Here is a 25,119-nt window from a genome sequence, read left to right on the forward strand (position 1 = left end):
GCCGATCAATATCTCAGAATGCACCTCATGCTGGGATTCAGCTGGGATTTTGGAGTACTACAGGGACCATGTAACCGGCAATGCCAACGTAATTCGAATGTGCGCATCAGTAACCTTCTCTAAATAATGCCACACCAATGTTTGATGTGCGTTTAAAGGGACAGTTCATCTTAGAATTAATTTTATGTCGTCATTTATGTCATTTACACTCATGTCATGCCAATCCCATATGACTTTTTCTTGTAATGAACACTTGCATAACAAAAATAGGATTCAAAAATAATGTTATTACTTTTTACGTGATTACACCACATCACACCGCAAAGTCATTAAATTCAAACTTGCCTTGAAAATGACAAACCATATGAATACATTTCAAAGGACTTGGCACATGTGTTTCAGATTTTTCTTCTTTTTAATATATTATTTTCCTTTTATTGATTATGGACATTCTTATATGTAATTAACTCTGATGTTGGTTTCACTTTATTTTGATGGTCCTTTAACACATTTTGTTGACTATAAGTAACATTGCACCTACGTCTACTAACTCTCATTAGAGTGTTAGTAAAGTATTAGTAGACTGGTTGGATTAGGGTTAGTAGAATAAGTTGACATGTACTTGCAAAGTTACTTATAGTAGTAGAATGTCTGTTGGTGGACCATCACAACAAAGAGTTATCAGATATGAAGCAGACAGTCTACTAATACTCTAATGAGAGTATTAGTTAACATGCAAAGTTACTAGTCAACTGAATGTTCAAAATGGACCATCAAAATAAAGTGTTACCAAGATATTTAATAGATTGTTCAAGATGCTCTTTTCCATAAAATGTCAGTAAATGGTGACCTCAGCTTTGACATTCTGCTAAATATCTCATTTTGCTTTGCACACAATAAAGTAAGTCATACAGGTTTGAAACTACATGACAACGAATAAATTATGTCATACTTGTCATTTTTAGATGCTCTATTCGCATTTGTGCTTTGAGCCTACCAGATTGTTCATGGTCAGATGTAGTGACTGGTGAGATTTATGTCTATAATGTAGGTCACACTGAGATCTATGTCGAGTTCACATATCAAAGATCTTGTGAATGTCAAAAAGAGATGCTGCATCAACACACGCTATGGGTATTTGTCTTGGCAGTGTTGAGGAACTGGAGACGATGTATGTATGGCTTCCAGAAACTTTTCCACTAACTCTCACAGGTCATTGACAATGCAATACGATCTACCTTGGCATGTTCTGCCCATGATTAATGTAACCCATGTATTTCGTGAATTATGGAATGATACAAGAACATTGAACTCAACGCATTTCCCAAAGAGATCTTTGTTGTATTTTCCTAGTACAGATTTATCTGTGGATTAAGGAAGAGTTTACTGATAATATATTGAGTTTACATAGATCAATGTGGCACTGTGCACTTGGAAAGTCCAAGAAAAGACAAACACACAAACAAATTAATACATTTATATCTATAAACAAAGAATTTACTTCAGAATACACAACAGAGGTCTCTCATTAAAAATGATACCTACATAACCTAGGCCTATAAGAATGTGTGTACGATGTTCACGAATGAAACAAACAAAAGGTTTCTTGTTTGTCTTTTCCGTAAAGCTAATTCATAGCCATTTCAAAACTTCCTCTGCAGTTTCAGCACAATAGCAGAATTATCAAAGTTAACTGGGGACATAATTAAGAAAACATATATGCTTGTTATTCTGAGGTGAGCACACTCATGAATATTTATGTCATTACTGCTGTCCTCTGATAGTCTTTGTGTGAGTTTTGATAAAGAACGTGGCAGAGGCATGAAATTTGTAATTTATTCCTAAATGTGTTTTCAGCTAGTGTTGTGGTCCATTCAACATTTCGTCACTCCCTATTTAAATCTCTTTTCATTGCGTTATTAGGAAAATTCAAACCGCCACCTCTCTGTTATCCAAGCGTAGAGTGAAAATAAAAGCTATTTGTATGTGAACATGCATGTTGGCCATGCTGGCTGAACAGCTCTAATGGTTTCATAATTTCAGAATAATGGCTCCATGTCAGTATGAGATTGCCATTAGCCAACCGTGCCACTGATGTGGGCATCTTTCGTCTCGTGTGGGGTTTGCTACTCTGGGGAGCTTCAGGTGTGTATTGTGCTGTTTGAAAGCCTTTGCACAGACACAGGGAAATGCCTTATATTCAGTGCTTGTTTTTATATGGGCTTGTCTGAATTCTCTGATTGTGCCCGCGAATCAGGGGATTTCACAGACCTTACAAAAAATAAGTATATCGGTACTTGAAGTTCATTTTATTAAGTATACTCAAGTAAAGTTCAAGTATATTTTAAGTATACTTTGTGTAGTAAGTATACTAATTTCAATGCAGTATACCTATACGTATACCATATCAATACTTTTATCTTTATCTTACTTCTACTAATGCTAACACTCTTTAGTGTATACAAGAATACTTTTAAGGATACTTTAAGTGTATCAGTAGTAATCTGAGTACACAACTAGTTTACAAATACGTTTTTTTGTTTGTACTGCAACTATATTACAAGTGAACTTATGGGTATACTGATAGTTAACTTGTCAAATACTTGTAGCACTTTTTTTAGTTTATAAAAGTACACTTTGAAGTATACTCAGCTACTAGTTTAGTTGTTTAGTTTTATGTTGCAAGTATACTAGGAGGTTTTCTTTAAAGGGATAGTTCACACAAAAAATGAAAATTACCCCATGATGTACTCACCCTCAAGCCATCCTAGGTGTATATGACATTCTTCTTTCAGATGAATACAACTGGAGTTTTATAATAAAAAAAAAAAAAAAATCCTAGCTGACCCAAGCTGATTGAAGCCCAAAAAACTGCATCCATCCATTATAAAAGTAATCCACACAGCTCTGGGGGGTTAATAAAGGCCTTCTGAAGTGATGCGTTTGTGTAAGAAAGATATCCACATTTATAACTTTATCGACTAAAATAACTAGCTTCCGGCTTCTGGCTTCCGGCATGTTGACGAAGTGCAAACATAACACAATAATGGTTTGAAAATGGCAGAGCGAGATTGTTGCTAGCTGGATTCAAACTTGCATAAATGCCACAACTCAAAGTGTCCAGGCATGTGCATTATGGCTCTGATTATGTCATGTTTTGGGATTAAATCTTATCTTAGACTTTAAAGTCAAGAAATGGCCACAGGAGGCCTGATGATCTGTTCCTGAGGTCAGGGATGGAAAAGGTTATGGGAAGATTACTCAGGCTCTTTTAATAATGCATGCATGCACAAAAGCATGTGACATGCACACACAATAACACCATACACCCTTTGACCCGATGTATGTTTATGTATGTGTACGAGTTGCAGACAGCTACGAGGGGAAAGTCTTCTCATCTTCTGGTCCAATCCACGGCTGCCACTCAACTTCAAAGCTCTGGCCGTTCGGTCTTTCTCAACCTCCAAACACAGAGTCTTGTTACAGCTGTGAGCAGGGGACAGAGTGCATAGTGTGCTGGACTCCTGATTAACCCTTGAGCCAGTGTTGTTCTCCACCGCCAGACAGATCCTCTTTCTCTGGGCTCGGCCCTGTAACGGGAGCCCTTTCACACACTGCCCACTTCAAAGCTCCCTGCCTGCCAGGAATGTCAGCTTCAGAAGTAAAGAGAGATGGCCACTGAGAATGAGTGTGTGTGAGAAGAAAACCCAAAATGTTTGTGTGAGAGTTCGTATTTGAATATACAGGGAGAAAGTGTCCATCTCTATTTCTCAACAGGAATTGCCTCTCCTTGGCCTGACACAGTTAACTGCTTCCTCTTTTTTTCATTTGCAGCAGAGACAAGTTGTTTTTAATCTAATTTGGCTGCAGAGCAAAGGCCCTTGGGCTTGTTTGGCCAGTCTCGACTAGTGCAGGACGCACCATGTGTGCAAAGCTTAACAACTAGTTCTACTGCGCCTGCCAATGTATCAGAACCTCAATAGACTACACTGCCAGCTATTAATAAATGAATAGCTACATAAAAGTATTTTTTTCCCCAATGTTTTTCCTGTTTTGTTTTTTATACAACCATTTTATGTGAACAATTTGGTGGCCTGTACTGTAACTTTTCCAGAAAAGTTTTGAATTGAGGCAATGTGCATTGTGTGAAAAAAGCCATGGTTAACAAAGCTTCGATCATTCCTAAAGGTTAAGGTTTTGGCACTTGCTATGTGAACACAAATAAAAAACCATGGACATGATTCAAAAAGGTTAAATTGGCCTGAAAAAAATAGTCACACTTGTACTCATCGCATTTAAAAATGACCGCATTGGAAATAAATGGGAAACCAATTTCATCTATTCTAGTGGAAATGTTTGATGGGTCCAAACAAAATCTTAATGAAGGCTCATTTTTGGAGATATCAACCTCAAATCTGGAACACAACTTGCTTTGATTTATGGCTTTGATTTTCTTGAAGTTTTAGAGTAAAACATGATTTGGAAAATATATATTTCATATAAAAATACATTAATTTAATTTAAGAAAAAAATAAAATAAATGTATGACTGCCACATGAGGAGCACCATTGGGTTAGGCATATACTGTATGAAGTCGAGACGCTCTGATGTAAGAAGTTTACAGTCAAATAGTTTGAGCCAGTCACTAAATTCTGAATAATCTGATGTGATTACTCCATAATATCACTTTTTATGTAGAAGTCAAAAATCATAATTATAAATTTTGGAAAAAAAATGTATGTTTTATATTCCCCAATTACAATTGCAATTCAGTATTCAAGTCTATTTGCATACTGTGATTTTAATTAACCATCTTTAACACTATGCTTTTCAGGTTCTGGCATTTCCTGAAAATGAAAATCTAGTTACAGTATATACTTTTCTAAAACGTTGTTTCTAAAAAGCAGTCCCTAAAATAAAGGCTTCCATTAGAATCTTTTTATTCTGTAACTCATTCATCATCTACAGGTGCTTTAAATAATCCAGACACCAGTATGTTAATCTGAAGAACCTAATGACCTTTTTTATTTAAAAAATACAAAGAACCATATATCCAATTCAATAGCTCTAGACAGCAAAAAAAAAAAAAAGAAAAGAAAAGAAAAGAAAGAAAGACAACCCGTTCCTGATGACAAATTCTTGGTGAACTTACAATGGCGCAAATAGTTGTTATATAACCTGCTGCATGAGGGCAGAAAGACAGGTGAAACCTTTCTCTCGCTGTCTCTCTTTCCTAATCCTCACTGAGGACTGCAGGTGACCTCTGCTCTGACAGACTGGGGAAGAGCACATTTCAGGCCCTCAGGATGGGTCCTAAGACACTATCTTTGATCAAACCTCAGTTTAAACCAAGATCAAGGCCTGCCAGCTCCTTTGTTCTTGTATGGTTTGAAGACCCTGTTAAATCCCAAGAGATCTGCCCAAAAGGCCTGAAATATAATGGGGTAAAAGTAGGTTCAATGGGTCCTGCTTACCTTTTAGGAGCTCACCATGAGCTGAGGCCTGAATCGAAAAATGTAATGCATCTGACAACCTAAATAAACAAAATATATTGTATTATAACTGCGACTGTTTCATACGTTTCATATGTGCAAAAAGTATGTCTGTAATACAGATTGTTCATGTTGAATGTCTGAATGGACATCTAGTGGTCACAACGGCTGTTGTGTTGGGTAGGGGGGTTGTGACACTGCCAATAAAGCTCCACTGACTAACTGCTCTGTCGATCATTGTGATCTTCCTTTTGTAAAGAGGAGACAATGAGCCGCTTCTGCTGCCTCAGAGCCAGGCAACCTGAACCAACCAGAGGAAGCTCTCAAAGCCCCATGAAAACAAACTGCTGAGCCAAGCCATTTCCCCTCCTCTTGAAAGACTATCTCCAGCACTGTTTAAATGTGAAGATGCCTAATCTTCCCCAAAGTCACACACGTACACAGCTTGTCCTTCCTTCCTATCATGAAGATTTCCTTTCTTTGCTGTGAAAGAATCTATCTATCTATCTATCTATCTATCTATCTATCTATCTATCTATCTATCTATCTATCTATCTATCTATCTATCTATCTATCTATCTATCTATCTATCTATCTATCTTACCTACCTACCTACCTACCTACCTACCTACCTACCTATCTACCTATCTATCTATCTGACAACCGTTTTCTGCAGAGCTGTTTTAAATATGATTCGACTTATAAGATTTATTCCAACATTGACAATGTTATTGATCTGAATTGAATCAACATTGAACTGAATTGTGCTATCTAATGGCACTATTGTTTTCTGTAAAGCCGCTTTACTGCAAAATTTTTATTTGTCTTATATCTGATGAAGTTTGCATCATTGATCATTATTTTCATGCTTATTAAGCTGCTTTGAAATAATCTGTATTGTATAAAGCGCTATTGTATAAGATGCCCCAATTAAATTGATATTCGGTAAAATACTTAAGAAACTAAAGTTCTGGGCCCGGTTTCCCGATAACGCTCACTCTTAGCGCGCTAAGAGAGCTCGAAATATATATCTTACCAAAGGTGTTTATGTTCCTAAGTGTGTTCCCCGAAGTGTCCCTTAGGAATCTTCTTAACAGGCTGCCTCCTACGTTCGACGTTACAAAGGTGCTGAATTAGTTGGCATCGATTGTTTAGGAATCGATTTTCCACTTCACACGCAGGTGCATTACGGCGTTAAAGAAAGACAACACGTTCTATGCAAATTAAACATTCCTCAAATTATTCCAGTAACATTTATTTTAACAGTTTAAGTTATCAGTAAAATATAGACTAGGCTATTAATTAAATTATCAAATTGTCAGTAATATGTTCACACTGTTGCTTACGGGTAGCCTAGACGAACTCATTATCCCGTTGTGCCACTTGTGCCGCTACATGGGTTTAACGACTTCTAAAAATTATGTAATACACTTTTATATTAATGTAAGGTACTTTACAATCAGAATTGATTGGTTAATGTTTTCAATAAAAAGCAACCTATCTACAATGAACAGAGTGAGAGAGTTAGATACAGAATATGATGGGGAAGCAACATAAAAAAAGGGCACCAATCTTCTCGTCAGAGGAACTTGAAGTTTTGCTGGACTTCAGGGCTTATAAAGCAAAATTCCGCCGCGTTAGCCTGGCAAGCGCAGGTCTGAGAAGGTCCAGCAGCTCCATAATGAGTTGTCTTGGGAAGCGAATTTTTTTTTAATAGCCACGTCAGGCAAAATGTCAAAAGGGCTTAAGTTTTGCCGAATAAAAAAATTGACATGGACTAAACGGCTCCACGGCTGGCGCCGTCTTTGATTCAATACAAGGACACGTTGGATCGCTGCCATAGTTGGTCGCTTACTGGACACCGCATGCTTACCCATTTATAGATCTTAGCCATTTAGAGCCAAATTGTTTGCCAAATTTTAATTATCAAAAGTGATTGCCAATTTAAACGCTTTAATGACATTTCGAAATACCACCATATTAGCTCTGATACCAAATAAAGTCAACTTCATAAATAAGCCTGTATCCATTGCAAATTTTATTTTATTATTGGTCTTATAATGTCCATAACATAAAATCATTGTTGAGCCACAACATTGTCAACATACCATAGTTTGACTTGTACTGCGCTGTGCTGATTTCTAACTGCACAGTGGCGGCGACTAGCGTCTTGAGCTCAAACAACGCTAAGAGAGAGCTACGAATGGTCCAGACCAACCTTACGAAAGTGTGACTTACAAAAGATATACTTTCGGGAACCGTGCCATAAGGTTAAGAGAGAGGTTAAGGAATAGGTTAAGAACTACTTAGAGATAAGAACGCTTTGGGAAACCGGGCCCAGATCATTAAATAAATTTGGGGTTCAAATCATGTAAGATGCTTTGAGAATCTTTGAAACCCAATTTCAAGAGAAAACCTTTTTTACAAGATTTTTATGAATTTGTACGATGTGATTAGTATGGAAGGTAAACCTTTAACTATCATGGGGTGTAAAAGACCATCCAAAAATACATAAATGAGATTGTACAAATTTATGCAAATTAGCCACCAATTTGCCAAAACTCAATATGATTACAAATTGAGTTGTTTCTTTCAAATTATTATTATTATTATTATTATTTATTTATTTATTTTTTTTTTTTTATGTGGTGGCAAATACCTAGTTAGACTTACCACAGTTTTTCTGTGGTCACAATGCTATACTTATTATGGCAGAAAAAGTTGTTACCTCTCTTGTGGCTTATTATCTTTTCTGGTATGCATACTCCTTGGAAGGGCCCTCTACTGTTTTTAAATGGCACCACAAATGGGGCTCTCTTTAAATTGTATTCAGGGCTACCATTACCCTATCACATCTGCTTTGCCTGTGTGCACACCATCTCATAGTTTGGCATAAATGCCACCTTAACCTCCATTACAATCTGCCCCAGTAATTAATTACTTTTTAAGCTATTGAACCGAAAGCAATTAGGTTATAAAGGCGAGCTTGTTAGGTAACATGAGCCCGGCCCTTTATTAGTCAGCTGTTGAAGTGTGGACACGAATAGCACCTGACAATGAGCAAAATTAAGATGCTAATATGGCGGCCTATTGGACTTGTCAGTCAATGCTTCTGCTTCGAAATGGTTTAATTTTCTCTGGTTTAGCGGCATCATATGAAAACAGCAGTTTTAATATAACATGAGGGGATTTTAGTCCTTGTATAATGGACGACCAAACGATGTTTCAGTTTAACTTTTAGTGTATTCTTTACTTTTTGTTTTACTGATACAAAATAGCATTATTTACACTTTATAATACCACATACATCACTATAGGACCTGAAGCAGTAGGACATAAGACAAAACCTGAATACATTAATAACTACATATATGCATCATGTATATTGACCATAAAGGACAAAGCAGTGTGAGGCATGTGGAGTTGATTGCACTGGCCAGCAAAGGGTCAGCGTGAGGGTCAAGCATCACATTAGTCTCTGTCCAAGGCGGACAAGCCACAGAGCACAAGACTAATGTTGCATTTCATATAAAAGGTCACCCGTGGAAATGAATGTGAAACCCTAACTTGAGGAGCTTGGAAAACAACAACAAAAAAAGAGGAAACTTAAACTATGAACACAGTGTATGTGATATAGATAAATATTCAGACTGCAATTACGCAGGTCATTTCAACATAACCCTCACATATCTCTAAACAAATGAACGCACGAGCAGTTAATTTATTTTCTCAGGGGCTGCATGGTAATGGAAGAACCCAAATTACTTTTCTTGGCATTTTCTATCCTGGTCTGTGTAGTATATTTGCAATGACATCACATCATCACATCATTATTTACTTGAGCGATATAAGAATATGTTATGATGGCCATCATTTGCCTAGTTATTTATCTTTCATCCACCTATGGCAGATATACAATAACTTGATCACGAAAGTGATACTGCAAAATAGTTTGAGATGGATTGAGTTGAGATGATGTCACAAATACAACTGAAGTTCACGTAATTTGCTAATATTTTACCTGAAATACAGCCATACAACCACAGGCACACTCGGACGCTAGCTAAGGTTTGGCTCAATCAGAGGACAGCCTGGGAATACTAGATGCTGTAAGCTTTAATAAGTGCAAGTATGAATGTGTGTTATGTCTTAGTAAAACATACATATCAGTTTTGGGTGTATAAATGCAAAAAACACTTACATCAAATACTTGTGCAAAAAGTATTATTATAGTTATAGGATTACTAATGATATAATGTTGATAGGTTTGTGTGAGGTACAGACAAATTCAGTATGTAAAATCTCAGTTGTTTTCGCTTACTGTACACTTCAAAGATGGTATGTCAATTCACTGCAAACCCTAATGCTCAAAATAATTAATTGGTTTGAGTAGGGTAGACTCGAATATTATATATCGCCTTCCTCATTCAGCAATTGTTAGCTATGCTAATGCTTTCAAAGCATTGTTACCAATTAGCAAGTTAGCATTTACTGAATTAGCTAATTTAAGATAACTAAAACTGTTTAAGTTGAGATTGCATCATCATTTTAAGAAAATGTATGACTTTGCTTAAGTTAAAAGCAATTAAAATGTATGAGTAGAAAATAAAATTCTGCCAGTTCTGCTTGCTTAAACTTTGAATTTCTTAACTTAAATAAATTGATGTAACTGATTACCTCAAATTCTTTGAGTTTTGCCAACTTATTCGGGTTTACAGTGAAGACATGTCACTTGTTCCTCGCAAAGAGTTGTACGGCAGTATTATATTTGTGTTTAATTTGCGATTTTTGGAGCTTGACAATTGTTATTCTCAATTTACTTTCTTTACGCAGAAACTAGCTGCATGAACATTGGTAAAGTGTAACCATTTCGTGTTTGAGCGAGAAACCTGATAAAATGCGTGTTCAATTAAAATTAGTTGTTTAAGTGAATAGGACAGCATAAAAATATGTTTTTGACTGTTATATGTCTTTTTGTGTGTGTGGAAAGAAAGAAAGTTAAATAGGTTTGGAATTACATGAGGGTGAGTAAATGATGACAAAATTTGGTAACACTTTATTTTACAGTGTCCTTGTTACATATGTTACATGTACTTACCATAGTAATAACCAAGTAAACTTACTAAGTAAATTATGCATAATTACATGCAACTAACCCTCAACCAAATCCTAATCCTACCCTAACCCTGTAGTAAGTATATGTAGTTGCTTAATATTACTCAGTACTTAAATATATAATTACATTGTATCAATGACACCTTAAAATAAAGTGTAACCAAGAATTTTAATTTGTGGGTGAGCTCTTCTTTCAAATTTCCTATACAGTTAATTGTTTATTGTTGTCAAATATGTAGCAGTATACACAGTAAAACCACTTTGATGTTGTTTGCAAATGTTTGCAGAGCAATTTTGTTTGTTAACATTAACCTATAGAGACACGACTTCACTTGGTCACCCGAGTCGAAATAGTTCATCAATATCATTACAGTGTAAAATTTGAGCCGCCATCTAATTGAGTTTCATCTGCATTGACTGGTGCACTTTTATGGTGTCAAATGCACACCTGTTCTGCTGACTGGTCTTGTGTGTGTGTGTGTGTTTGTGTGTGTGTGTTGGCTGCTGCTCAGTAGACTCAGGTCACCTTTATGTAGTTAACCTCTCTGGAGATTGATTGATCTATGTGGCTGTGCAGGAGTTACTTCCTAACAATGTTGCTTCTCTATTTTTGAAGTTTGTAGACTACTTTTCAACCATCGTTGGATAATGATCGTCCTCCAGCCCCACAGTATCGATTGCTGCTGGAGGTATTGATTAACTATGATGATGAAAAAACTAGAGAGAAATGTGCTGCACATAACGTGTGTGTGTGTGTAAGCCCACATTCTGGTGTCTCTCCTGAGTGAAGCGTTAAATCTAAATCCCCAGCCTTATCAGCGTGGATGGTGACAGGTTCCTTTATAATTGACATTCCTGAGGCAAGCTTTGGAGCCTGGTGTTTAAAATGCACCCCACGATTCTCTCCGGGGTCATCTTTTTCTTTTGCGATTTTGTTTTAGAATTCATTATTTGGCATGAAATGTAAAAGTCTTCTTCATAAAAAGGTGTGAAATCCCTCACTGTCTGCAGGCACTCCAAAGACTCCCGAAACCATTTTAATGTGTTCTCCGCGCTAGCTGCCATCTAGCCATTAAAACACACATCTGTGGGGAGATAATTGCCTCATTACCTAAATGTATACGGGTTTGCAATGAATATTATGTTTTTGAATGAATATCATTTTGATGCATGCTTGGTGTACATACTGAACTGTGCAATATTTTACTGAAAGAAGTGAGAGGGGCAGAGAAATTCCTTTGTGACATTCACACACAGTGTTTGACATAGTAAATATTTCCTATATGTTTGGACACAAAGCGTTCAACCAAATTGTTTTGTATCTGCTATGTTAGCTAAAATGAAAGCAGTACAAAAATAGGTACAAAATAAACATATTTTTAGTCTCTCACTATTTAAATTTGCTTCACTGTCCTCATCAGAGCTCATTTCCCAGTACATTCAGAATCTGGGTCATATTCACAATCTCAAAACTATCATTTTCAACATCTTCAAAATCAATATTTTGATTGCTGACAGCTTCTTCACCTGGGGCCCGTTTCAGAAAGGAGGTTAAGTGAAAACTCGGAGTATGTTAACCCTGAAATTAGGAAAACTCTGCGTTTTCCGTTTCAGAATGGGAGGTATGTCAAACCAGTTGAGGATGCCAGATGGAAGGGTAGAGATATATGCCGTAATCACCACCACAGCTGTTAAATAAACTAATTATTCACAATTTATTTGTTCATCTTTATTTCCTACAAATACAAAAGCAACAGTAATTCTTTTTCCTGTTGGATTTTATATTCTTCCAGTATTGTGTATCTCGTCCTCATCTATCAGTGGTGGTGCAGGTCCAGCCTCTGCATTCTTGCTGTTGAGTAAATTAGAAGTCAAATGTTAATTTCATTAGCCTAATTAAAAAATGTAACAGGTTGGATTAGAGAACATTTAATTATGTGAAAAGAGCATCATACTACATGGGAACCGCTGCAGCACATTGAAATAGACACTGAATTATATATATTTAATATGTCAAATGTTTGTAAAGTCATGTAGCCTACAGCCTTTTATGCTTAAAGATTTAACTGATTGAATTATGGTTTTATTGGTTATTTTTAGTTCCTGCCACGTTCTTTTGCCTATGGGATACCATGAAAATGAGTATTAGTTCAATAACTTACCTTTCTGTCAGTTTTCACCTGATATTATAACATTGAATAAGAATTATACTTGCGTATAGACTCAGAAATATGCAGACGTCTTTTTGTCGGGTGCTGTTGCCATGGTGAATCGTAATTTTGGAGCTCCATTGATCATGGCTTTTCATAGTCATGGTGTACGCACTTAACTCAGAATCAAGCTACTCAGGGTTGATTGAACTAACTCAGTTCAGCTGTTCTGAAACCAAAAACTCAGAATTTCCCATCTCAGGGTAAATCAACTCAGAATTCAAGTTTTACCTCAGAGTTGGTTGAACCTCCTTATTGAAACAGGCCCCAGATCCACCAAGTGACAGTGGCCCTCATTTATCAAAAGTGCATACACCAAATTTCCAGCGTACACCTGGCGTACACCCAAAACCACGGTGACTTTGAGATTTATCAATATGGACGTTGGCGTATGGCACGCTCAAATCCTACGCCAGCTCAGGAGGTGGTGTACGCACGTTTTGAGTTAGTGCGGAAATGCGCAGAAAAACAATTCCTAACACCACAAAACGCACTGACAAACTAAAAGATATGATATATTATGACCCACTGTAAAAAAAACAACAGCATAGTAATTATAAACTTCAGTGTTTATTTTTGTGCAACATGGACTTCAGTGTTTAATTTGTGTGACTTTACCAAAGCATTTGATTTGTAGGCATATGTATTCCTTCAGTTGCGAGCCTGTGCGCTTTACCTGACGTTTCAAGCCTTGTTTATACTTTCGCCTGGCTCCGCAGCGCGAGTCTCCGCAGACTGCGTGCGCACCTCTCCAAACAGACGAGGCGTTTATACTCGACGCGCTCGCCATTGTAGGCTACTATTCTTTGAAACGATGGTTAGACCATCGTTTGCGCACGGACTGGGTTCAGTAATGAAAGGTTTTCAATGACCAAAAAATAATTCAGACTGACAAAATAATAAAAATGACATTCTTCTTCTTTTAAATAATAATAATAATACAAATAATAATAATAACGACATTCTTCTTCTAAATAACAATAAGCGTCATTAATAATAAAAATCATAATAATAATAAGAAGAAGAATATTACAAATTGTCATGCAATTATTAATGTGAATGAATGGTACTCCACATCACATCATCATCACTATTGTACACCCCAATACATGTGACGTGATACGAAATGAAATGCTAATTGTTTCAAAACACGTGCTGTAAAATAATGCATTGTGTCATTTGCTCATCCAAGTTTCTCTTCTTTGCCGTCTTCCGTGTGTCCATGGCGTAAAATGAGGGCGTGGGGGAAGCGGAGACTTGAATATATAGGGGCGTGTTATTCTAATGACGATCGTTTTCAGCCGCAGCATTTATCAAGGGCAGGTATTGCGTACACCTGGATTACAAAGGTACGCACAGCTTCATAAATCAGACGGTGAGAGGAGTGTAAGCATAATCTTACGCCAACATATACGCCCGTTTCTACGCAAGAATGATAAATGAGGGCCAGTGACACTAATATTTTATTGTGTTCAGTACTTGCTCTGCAGTAAATCACCAAGCTATTTCAAGTTTTGCTGATGATTCTTCCTATTCTTTTGTTTTCTGCCTGCGGTAACTATGAGTGAAGCATCACTTCATCATTGTGTATCAGATACTGCCACCTTGTGTAATAAAGGTGAATTGCATTCATTCAGTCATCAAAGATTCAATTATTGTTGTGCAGAAAAGAAAAAAAAAACGTACACTGTTACACACCTCGGATCGTTAGCGAACCTATACATTTATTTTATTTATTTTTTTACAAAAAATGAATGGGAAAACAGGAATTCTTTTATAATGAATTTTATAATGTTTATAATGAAGTGATTGATAAATACTAAGAAGTTTAATGTCTAACTTTAAAAAATGAATGAGGATGAGGGTAGTGAATGAGGTCCCGGGTCACTAAAGAGGGTTAACTACGGGTGTTCCGGGAGTTGATATTTATTAAACGGATTTAAAGCTGCAGTCCGCAGTTTTTCCTCTTTGTCGCCATCTCTGTTCGAAATCTGCAATTGCAGTTATTCGCGGAATTATCAACTCTACGTGCGTTGTGCCTCGGCATGGCACAGCGCGGATGAATCCAATGTTTTGAGGAGAATGTGCGGCTGTCAGTCACCGTGCCAGTGTGGATACTGTCATTCGCAATCACAGATTCTACTTTTTGGAAGTATGACCAACATAAGAATTTTCACCGGAAAATGTCGTCTGATCAAGTAAGTAACATCCACTTTTGTTCTGACCAACTAAGGGGAAAAAGCATTGCAGTAAATCGCGCTGATTAAATCTAACGATCGCTTATCATATCACGTCAAACCGTGCAAATTATACTTTGTTCTCAGATTGTTAATGTTAACAACATCAGCATTGCGTGACTACATTTGATGCCCTTCCGATATTTGTCCTTGTTTTCGCATGGGCCGGTTGCAGTCTCTTTTTTTCTCCGAAGTCCGGAGAAGTTTTACAACGGGTGAATCTCCAGTTGTCACTGGTGATTGTCATTTTAACCTTTCTGGATCCGCCATCAAATTGATAAGTTTAATTATATCAAGTGCTGTGAGAAAAGGCTATAAATCTCCACCACCAACATCCTCACACACAATATAGCCTACTAGCCGAGACTCCTTCTTTATGTGTACAGATGTGACGTAATGACGCAAAGACATGCTCGAATTTCCAGCGGAAATCCACCAGTACCACTGGAATTAAAAACATTATTACAAGCTTACCATTTTGAATCGAGCTACGGCAAGCAGATAGTTTTGAACACTGGTTGGTTATGTACTTGCTCAAAAAATTATTTTGGATAATTTTTAACCCAAAAAAGCTACGGACTGCAGCTTTAAATATTTATATTTTTGTTATGATGGTCACATTGTACAATTGTCCCAGACCTAGACTTTAAATGATAAAATACAAAAAAATCACCATAAAAATATGAATAATTACATTTTAAAAACTGACAACGAAACAAAATGAATAAGAAATAATCATATATTTTGTCCATAATAAAGTTTTTAAAAAAGGTGTACAGCAGTGGTTCTCAACCTTTTTCACTTAAAGTTTCATATTTGTCCAATAAAATATTTGAAAGCCCCCATATATTTATGATAATTATGATAAGCTGTTTGTTTCCAAACTTTTAATTAACAGAAATTAGGAGAATTGATATTAAATTAATTAACTGTGATTCATTTTTTGATTTAAAAAATTTGAAGAACTAAATGAAAATCAACAGTTTAGAAATATGATTTCAATTTACATATTTTGTTTTTTAATTTAGATTAGAGTTCAATTATTTTAATATATTGAAATAATTTACTAATTTAAAAACCTTAAAGTCATTCTGCAGCCTCTTTGAAAGTTTGCAAAGGTAAAGATGTAATAATGTAAAATTGTGCAAAACAAATAAAATATTATTTATTTGTGAGTATTAAAAATATGTGAAATGATAGCTATGAAATATCCTTAGCAAGAGTATTATAGTTGGCTATTATATTCCAAAACCTGTTCAAAATGTAATTTCCACCAAACCATGTCATTAAACAGAATACATAATTTGAGGAGATACAGAAATATTCATGCATTTCATGGAAAAAATATTGTGACATATGTCCAGCTGCTTTTGGACACTGTAGAGAGCACCTTGTATATTAACAAACTAAGTGAACAGACCCAGGTGAACTACAAGAGGCTGCATGATGCTGACAGAGGGAAGATACTTCACCTCCTGACACAATAAACCAGCTGACAAACATGGCTGCCAGTGCAGTCACTGGCTTGTATAATTCCCTACTCAACCTTGCTCACGATCATATTATCCCAGACCTGATGTATAGAGTTATGAGGGAGCACTGACCCCTCTGGGCTCAGAGGGTTGGTTAGAGGAATTTGATGAAGGTGCAGGAGCCTGTAATTAAAAGATATGTTATCAGTATTTGTTATGGGTAAGCACTGGCCCAGATCCAGCCCTGATTTAATCCTATTCCAGGCTACGCTGAGGTCAGGGTCAGAAGGTTAGAAACTGCTTCTACACTGGCTGCACCTCAGCTAGATTGCCAGAGAAAGCAACTGATATCGTTTCATTCTCTATCTCTTACTCTCTCCACATCCCTTGCTTTCTCTCTATGAACCTGGTAAACTTTATATAACCTCCATACTTCATTGTAAGTGTTTCACTGTAACCAAGAAAAAAATTATTTTTGTAGCAATCAACATTATGCCACAAATGCTGTTGATAGAGTCTAAAGGGAAAGATAAAAATTCTGTCATTTTTATTCACCCTCATGTCGTTCCAAACCTGTATGACTTACTGTCTTCTATGGAACACAAAAGAAGATATTTTGAAGAAAGTTGATTTTTGATCCATACAATTGAAGTCAATTGGAACCAAAACTGTTTGGTCACCATCATTCTTTAAAATATTTTCTTGTATGCTCCACAGAAGAAAGTAAGTCATACAGGTTTGTAATGACATGGGGGTGAGTAAATGATGACAGAATTTTCATTTCCGAGTGGACTATACCTTTTACTTGTATTGAACTAGAAATATTTCTTGAAGCTTTTAGTAAAAATCAGTTTGTTCTATGTGTTTGCCTATAAATAGATTACCCTACTCATTTCATACTGGACCTGATCAATCGAATCCAAAGTCATTTTTTTGCTATCCATTCTCTCTGAGAATTGATATCATCCTAATGAGCATCTGGCTGGAGATGGTCATGTTTAAATCATGACGGATGTGAACTGTGCCAGACTTTTGGAATGAATGCACTTCAGGGAACTGTCTTGGCTTCTCTTCTTTCAATTGTACGGTATCAGCATCAGCATCATCATGTCAAAACTTCATTAAAAATGCAAGATTTGAAAAAACAGAGTGCATGCATTACATTTATTCATACACTGACCGGCTACTTTTTTAGGTACACCTCACTAGTACCAGATTGGACCCCCTTACAGAACTGCCATAATTCTGCATGGCATAGATTCAACAAGGTGCTGGAAACATTCCTGAGAGATTTTTGTTCATATTGACATGATGGCATCACGCAGTTGCTGCAGATTTGTCGGCTGCACTTCAATGATGTGAATATCCTGATTGAGATCTGGTGACTGTGCAAGCTCTTTGAGTATAGTGAACTCATTGTCATGTTCAAGAAACCAGTTTGAGATGATTTGAGCTTTTTTGATAGAGATAGCCATCAGAAGATATGTGAACTGTGGCCATAAAGGGATAGACATGGTCAGCAACAATACTCATATAGGCTGTGGCGTTTAAACAATGCTAAATTGGTACTAAGGGGCCCAAAGTGTTCCAAGATAATATCATGCACACCATTACACCACCTGCTGCCTGAACCATTGATACAATGCAGGATGGATCCATGATTTCATGTTTATGACCAATTCTGACCCTACCATTTGAATGGTGCAGCAGAAATCGAGACTAATCAAACCAGGCAATATTTTTCCAATCGTCCATTGTCCTATTTTAGTGAACCTGTGTGAATTGTACCTCAGTTTCCTGTTCTTAGCTGACAGGAGTGGCACCTGGTGTGTGTTCAGCTGCTGTAGTCGTTCTGCTTCAAGGTTCAGTGTGTTGTGTGTTCAGAGATGCTCTTCTGCAGACCTAGTTTTGTAACGAGTGGTTATTTGAGTTACTGTTGCCTTTCTATCAGCTGAACCAATCTGGCCATTCTCCTCTGACCTCTGGCATCAGAAATGCATTTTCACCCACAGAACTGCCACTCACTGGATATGTTCTCTTTTTATGACCATTCTCTGTAAACCTTAGAGATGGTTGTGCGTGAAAATCCCAGTAGATCAGTTTCTGAAATACTCAGACCAGCCTGTCTAGCACCAACAACGATACCAAGTTTAGTCACTTAAATCACCTTTCTTCCCGTTTCCGATGCTCAGTTTAAACCAGCAGATTGTTTTGACCATGTCTAAATGCATTGAGTTGCTGCCAATGATGAAATTTGGGTAAAAAGTCCCTTTTAATTGTAAAATGAATATCCAGTCAACTGCACAGTATGTGTACACCATTTTTCAAAACGGTATATGAAGCAGTATGAACATTTTAAATTGTAGTATGCTAAATTCTTCTCACATTACCTTACTATGTTGTATGATTACATCAGTGAGAAAATCATATCAAAAAATAAATCAAGTAGTTTGGTTTGTAATACAATTTTGAGTGCAAATGAGTAGTTCAATCAAATGATTAATTCGCCACTTCCATTTATTAAAATGGATGAATGGAGTTGGGCACAGTGCATTGTGGGATACAGTATTCTAATCAGTGTGGCCTGGTTGTTTACTTCACATAATCATATGTGCAAAATATACATGCTGCATTCCTAGTATGAGTAGTATGTTAGTATGCCACATCCCTTAAATCTGATCTGGTTTAGTCTCAGTGCTAAATGATCTTCACTATCTGCATTTCCCTTCATGCAATGTGGATCTGATTTCAATCTATAACTTTGATTGAAATAATTGATCAGGGTGCTCCTGCGAACTTCCCAGTGAGGTTTTTCTGGATTTGCTCAAGTGAAGCCAGATGTTTGCCACAGCGATGAAGCATTTGAGATGCCTGTTCCAGGTTAAAACAACAAACATGTGTTAGAGGAAGGTAAAGGCTTTATCTCTGGTCAGCTAATGTTTAGTTGGCCTGGAAATGGAACCATTGCAATGACAGGTAGCAGAGCTTTCTTTAAGCAAACTCTTCTGAAATGCATTTGAATGAAGTAAGCATAACCATAAGCAACTACAATCAAGTCAGCTGGATGAGACATAGCAGGCTGATCAAAGAGCAATTCTTTGTGTTCATGATGAGGGTGAGTGAAGAGTGCCTGCTAAACAGATCAGCCCTACATTACTCTGGGTACAGTGCATTTTCATTAGTAATCTCCTCATACAGTATCTACCCTCAAATAGTACTTGTCCACAAGAGACTTAAAGTAACTGTTCACAGATGTGGATAACAATTCCTTCCTGCTTTTACCACATTTATTTGGGTAACGAATTGCAGTTCATACAGAATTCTCACTTAACCATGTACAGTATGCAACATAAGATAACATTAATATTCAATACCACAGAGTTTTGAACACTCTGGGACATAGCTGCAAGCAACAAAAAATTGCACACATCAGAAAGTTAAAGTCAATGGAGAGTAAGGAAACATATCACACGACAATGGATCAACTTTAATGTGTAATGTTGCTGTTTGAGAACAAAAAGATCTGCAAGGTTACAAAGTTCAAAGTCCATTTCAAAGGGAGATATTTTATTCAACAGAATCCACTTTTCAAGAACTACAACGAATGGCTTGTTTGGACTACAACACACCAAGTCATAATGTTCCTCATTTAAATAATCCCAGCCCACGAAATACTTGCGCAAAAAAAGTTGGCGAGACCTGGTTGAGCTGCATTAGAGAAGATGAAGTTAGGGTGTTGTTCCACCGCGGAAAAAGTTTGTCCTAATGTTGACGAGTGGTTAAAATTTATTTTTAACACTGTTCCTGAACATTATAACCTCAACGTTTGTCTGTGCGCTGCACATTTTATGGAGAACAGCTTCCAGAAGAGAGTGCAATGCAGGCAATGCGCAATAAAAAGATTCTCCTGAAAGACGTAGCCATTCCCATTTTGTCAGGACAATCTGTTGTTTATGGATCACAACTTGTAAGTAGGTCTTATTATTTGTAGTTGTGTTTTCTATTAACAGTTCCAATTATAAGTTTTATGTTGCTATGACATAAAGCTTTGCCTCCGCTAGCCTGCTAACTAACATTACAGTATTGATGTAGTGTTTACTGTAGCTTTTGTAAGCTCTCGCTTTTTTTAAGACTGTTCACCACCCCTTAGGACAATTATCCATGATTTTGTGATCGATTACTGCTTGTATTACCAGTTTTCTGACAAATATGATTAAATGGTGGATAACATCATACATATAAGAAAAATACAAAAAAACATACCACTCAGAAACATCCTGTGAAATCCATGCTTGCAAAGTCTGTGCTTGAAATCCGTTCAGCACAATCGTTCATTGTCAAGGTCTGAATCGGGTTCGAAATGGTTTGAAATTGACGACATTGTTAATATTTACATCCGAGTAGAGCTTGTGGTTATGAAGGGGCGGGACATTTCCAGAGCATGCACTAAGCGCTGCTTATCACAACACACTAGGCCAGCAAACCAATCACAGCACATTTCGTATTTCGGAGGGGCTTCATTGAACACGACGGGTTCAACCAGACTGGAGATAGAGAGGAGCTGTAATAATGTAAAATTTTGCGTTTTTTTTTTTTTTTTTTTTTACAATCAAACATGAAAACATATTCTACACCCCAAAAACGAAATCAAGACTTTGTAAAAGGGCATAATAGGACCCCTTTAAAAGCATCAAAGATTAATCTGCAGTAAAGGTTAAAAGAATGTAAAAGTGATGTGAAACCTGAAGAGTATGATGGATTTATGCATTTATGTGAGGGAATGAAAATAAGCTTTGTAAAGTCTTCACAATGTCAACAAATGGAGAACAATCCCAGTTGGAAAAAAAGGATCACCTCTCAGCAGGGTTTACAGGACAGAATAATCCGGTTTGCACACTTCCAAATAATTATAGTAATACAAAGATAATTACAATGGAGGCTGGGTAGCCTCATCACAGCCAGCCCTGCTTCTCTGATGTAATTCAATATATGTTTCCTATGAAAATAATCAGTCATACAGATTACTTAAAACAGAGATGACATGGTTATAATTGTGTTCCATTTATTTGCGGCAAAATTATAGGTTTGAAATATGCTGGAACCCTATTATCTTTTAAAAATAAGAAAAAAGTCTATTTTCTTCATGATAAATTAGGTGCTTTAACTCAAAACAGGCATTTTGCATTTCTGTGCAATGCTTTGAAAAGAAATCTTGCATATTTAGATAAACAGTAAACGTGTATCTAGAAATGACTCTCTCCCCCAATTTAATTGTCATTTAGGTAAATAAAAAAAATAAAAAATTTGTTGTTGTTGTTTTTACCTAGTAAAGTACATCATTCTTTACCACTCTGTCATCATAAAGACAGTATGCATACAGAAAAGTGACTGGAAATAATTGGATTTTAATGCAAGTTTTGCAGGCTGGACGATAATATGATTATCTTATTTGAAGTGGGTTGGTTGGCAAGCTACAGGGAGCAGCTCCAGATGGAGAAAGATGGGCGGTAATACTAAACCGGTCACTGTGGGCATAAACCTCCCACCGGTTTACGTACTTCTCCCTATTCCCCCCCCCCCCCCCCCCCCCCCCCCCCCCCCCCCCCCCTCTTTCTCTTTCTCTTTCTCTTTCTCTTTCTCTTTCTCTGTGGCTGTCATTCTACCCCTGATCCCTCTCTCTACTCCCATGGAGGTGAAGGCAGCATCAGCAGTCGTGACCCCCTCATAGCTGAATCCCACATTGGGGGCGATGGAGCACTGCCCTCCCATTATCTCGAGGTCTCCGGGTTGGAATAAAACCCTCAGGCCTAGCAGCTGTCAATTAGCGATAACTCTGCCCACCGATGGACTCCTTAATCAGGCCACCATCACCTAGCAACCAGCCGCCGGGACACCTCACAGTGGATCCCTGATGTAAAGCACAAAACTGTGGACCCTAATGAGGGAAAGCCACCCCAAACCCCACCACTGTGATCCTGAATATTGCAAATCAAAGGCAGTTTCATGAGAACAAACTGCATACGGTTTGTATTTTGCTTAACACAAACCATTTTTAGACTGTCATCTTTTTAAATGTTTGATTGTATTAGTGTCAGTTTTCAATCAGTTTAATCTGCAACACTTTAGATTAGGATCCAGTTCTCACTATTAACTAACCATTAACTATGGCGTTTGCACAATAAACTCCTAATTACTGGTAGTAAGGTAGTTGTTAAGTTTAGGTATTGGGGAGGATTATGGAATTTAGAATTTGGCCATGCAGAATAAGGCATTAATATGTGCTTTATAAGTACTAATTAACAGTCAATATCCTACTAATATGCATGCTAATAAGCAACTAGTTAATAGTGTAACCGGGTGGTAAATGCCTTTAAAGTTTGTTTTTCTCCCTTATGTTAAAGTCTTTTATTTAATTGTTATTTTCCATGTTTAAATATAAAAAACAGAGACTACCTGTATTTCTTTGGAGTCATCAGCGGGTGGCGCTTTGTGTGTTGCGCACGACAACGCGTTTGCGCTCTTGCCTCACGGCATCCGTAGTATATTTTGTTGGTGAGATGTGCAGCGGGCAGTGCAAGAGAGACGCACACTCTCGAGATTTTGTCGACAATTTGAGTCATCCATGGGTAAATACAATGTTTTGTAAATATATTGTTGTTTAATACCATTTGTGGATGTATATTTTGTGTTGATTCGGAGAACTGTCATGTTTGGGAAGTTATGTTGTGTGTAATGTCCACGATGATATGACGTCACTCCATGCGGTCTAGGCCATGTTATTTGGCATTATGCCAAATGTGATATACTTCATCTTTTCCATTTGTCTCAGGTGTTTTTCATGTAATTATAATTTAATGTGATTATTTACAGTGTGCACCATAATGTTGGAGATTTCAGTCCTTCGTGAAGTGAAAGTGTTGGTGTGTAAAAGGCTGATTATGTGAGTGTTATTTTCTCTAATTTCTCTCAAGTGATAAATAAGTGGGTAATATAAAAATGTACTTATGTTGTTTTGTTTTCTTTGAACAGTATTCCCACTGCCGTATTGTATTGTATCGAAAAGTTTTGATAACGGTCGTTACTCTTATTTTTGATTTTCCTTTTCTTTTCTTTTAGCATTTTAAAACGGTTGTATTCTTGTATTGCTGTGTTTAAGAGAGAGAGTATTGTATTCGTTATACACCAGTGGACTGTGATACTTAAGCATACAGTGTATCACAGAGAATATTGCACCCTGAGTAATGTAGAGCAGTGAGGTGGTTTAAATTTTATCACCAGCTCTGAGAACCTCAGTTATTGAATTTTGTTTCTGTTCTTTTCTGTTTCTTCTGTGATCATTTAAACCAAACTATTCCTTGTCAATTAAATTGATAAACAACATTGGAAAATAAGTCATTTTTCTTTATTTTACATCACATGAATAAACTTAAAGTAAATAGAACCACCTTATGTGTTCCTGGTGGTAAATCTAAATCCCCGGTCACAATAGTAAGAATTGGATCCTAAACTAAAGTGTTACTGTTTAATCTTTTAAAAATCCTATTCTGATTAAGTAAACAGATTTAATTATTTTTATTTTTAAAGTTAAAATATGTAGACAGTCGGTTGGCCCATGCTCTGATATGGACCACACCGGATAATGGCCAGCCACAAGGAGATAGTCAGCCTTCGACTTTGCCAAGCGTTCCTGAAGCCACAGCAGTTGTCTATTGGCCCGAATGCCACTTTGGGGAGCTCTGGGCTGCTGGTCAAGGAAGTCGTCAGAGTTGCCACACAACAACACCGTGTCCAACATAATGATCGTCAAAGTGCGGTCTGTCTGAGGAATGCGGAAGTTCATCTCATAATAGTAGTATGGGAAGTTCCATCTCTTTGACTTTTGGCTGTATTCAATCTGAGCAAGGACGTTTCCTGCATGGTCGTGATTGCCAGCAATGACGTACCATGGAATTTTAAGAGAATCCTGAGTGTAGACGTCTTCAAACGTGACCTGGAATCTAGGGTCGTTGACATCACTGACACCCTTATAGTAGAAGTTGTCACCAAGCGCTAAAATGAAGTCTGCGCCCATCTGGGAAGCAGTTTTGGCCATCATGCGGGCAGTGGCCTTCTCTATGGGGGTAACATAGGGAGGATATGGCAGTCCACCCCAGTCCCCCAAAACTAGGAATCTGATGGATGACTTGTTACTTCCTTTAGATTACAGGTCAATGAATGAGGAGTTGTAGCAGAGGACCCCAGGGAGAGCAGTTAAAAACACCAGCATTAGTGGTGACGCCATACCAGCGGCTTTTGCTCTTTGAGAGTCCTCTCTCTACACCTCATTCCTTGAACTCCTTGAACTGCCACCTTAACGTGGTGGAGGGGTTTGAGTACCCGAATGACCCTAGGAGCTATGTTGTCCGGGGCTATATGCCCCTGGTAGGGTCTCCCAAGGCAAACAGGTCCTAGGCGACGGGTCAGACTAAGAGCGGTTCAAAAACCCCTTATGAGAAAAATTAAACCGAAGACCGTGACGTTGCCCGGTATGGCGCAGCCGGGGCCCCACCCTGGAGCCAGGCCCGGGGTTGGGGCTCGTATGCGAGCGCCTGGT

At 37.4% G+C, this 25,119-nt stretch overlaps 1 pseudogene across 1 annotated transcript in view; it reads right to left on the minus strand.

The window, feature by feature from the left end:
- Positions 1 to 24,807, minus strand: part of LOC311071779 (tartrate-resistant acid phosphatase type 5-like) — an 80,396-nt pseudogene extending 55,589 nt beyond the window's left edge. The window contains exon 1 of the transcript in view: positions 24,126 to 24,807. The product of the transcript in view is annotated as a tartrate-resistant acid phosphatase type 5-like (transcript). The remainder of the gene's footprint in view (positions 1 to 24,125) is intronic.
- Positions 24,808 to 25,119: the final 312 nt, after the last annotated feature.

This window comes from Abramis brama, assembly GCF_963993115.1.
Source record: "Abramis brama genome assembly, chromosome: 21".
Lineage (NCBI taxonomy): Eukaryota > Metazoa > Chordata > Actinopteri > Cypriniformes > Leuciscidae > Abramis > Abramis brama.